We start from the raw sequence: 518 nt of genomic DNA on the forward strand, positions 1-518 counted from the left end.
AGCTGGAAACCATGATTCTCAGCAAACTATCGCAAGAACAGAAAACCAAACACCGTGTGTTCTCACTCATAGGTGGGAACTGAACAATGAGATCACTTGGACTCGGGAAGGGGAACATCACACACCGGGGCCTATTATGGGGGGGGTGGGAGGGGGGAGGGATTGCATTGGGAGTTATACCTGATGTAAATGACGAGTTGATGGGTGCTGACGAGTTGATGGGTGCAGCACACCAACATGGCACAACTATACATATGTAACAAACCTGCACATTATGCACATGTACCCTAGAACTTAAAGTATAAAAAAAAAAAAAGTCACATGGAGTTAAGTCCCAGTGAGTAGTCTTTAAAATTGACCATGCACATCTTAAGATGTATTAATGACCTTAACATCTGTGGTGGTTATTCCCTATGTGACCCATACTGATCCATTCTCTGTTCTCTCTCCTGCTAGGAGAGAAACTCGTTTGAACTGCTTTGAGGGCTGGCTTTCACAATAGGAGATTGGTGGGCTGG

This window comes from Rhinopithecus bieti, unplaced genomic scaffold (assembly GCF_001698545.2).
Source record: "Rhinopithecus bieti isolate Rb0 unplaced genomic scaffold, ASM169854v2 scaffold_46235, whole genome shotgun sequence".
Classification (NCBI taxonomy): domain Eukaryota; kingdom Metazoa; phylum Chordata; class Mammalia; order Primates; family Cercopithecidae; genus Rhinopithecus; species Rhinopithecus bieti.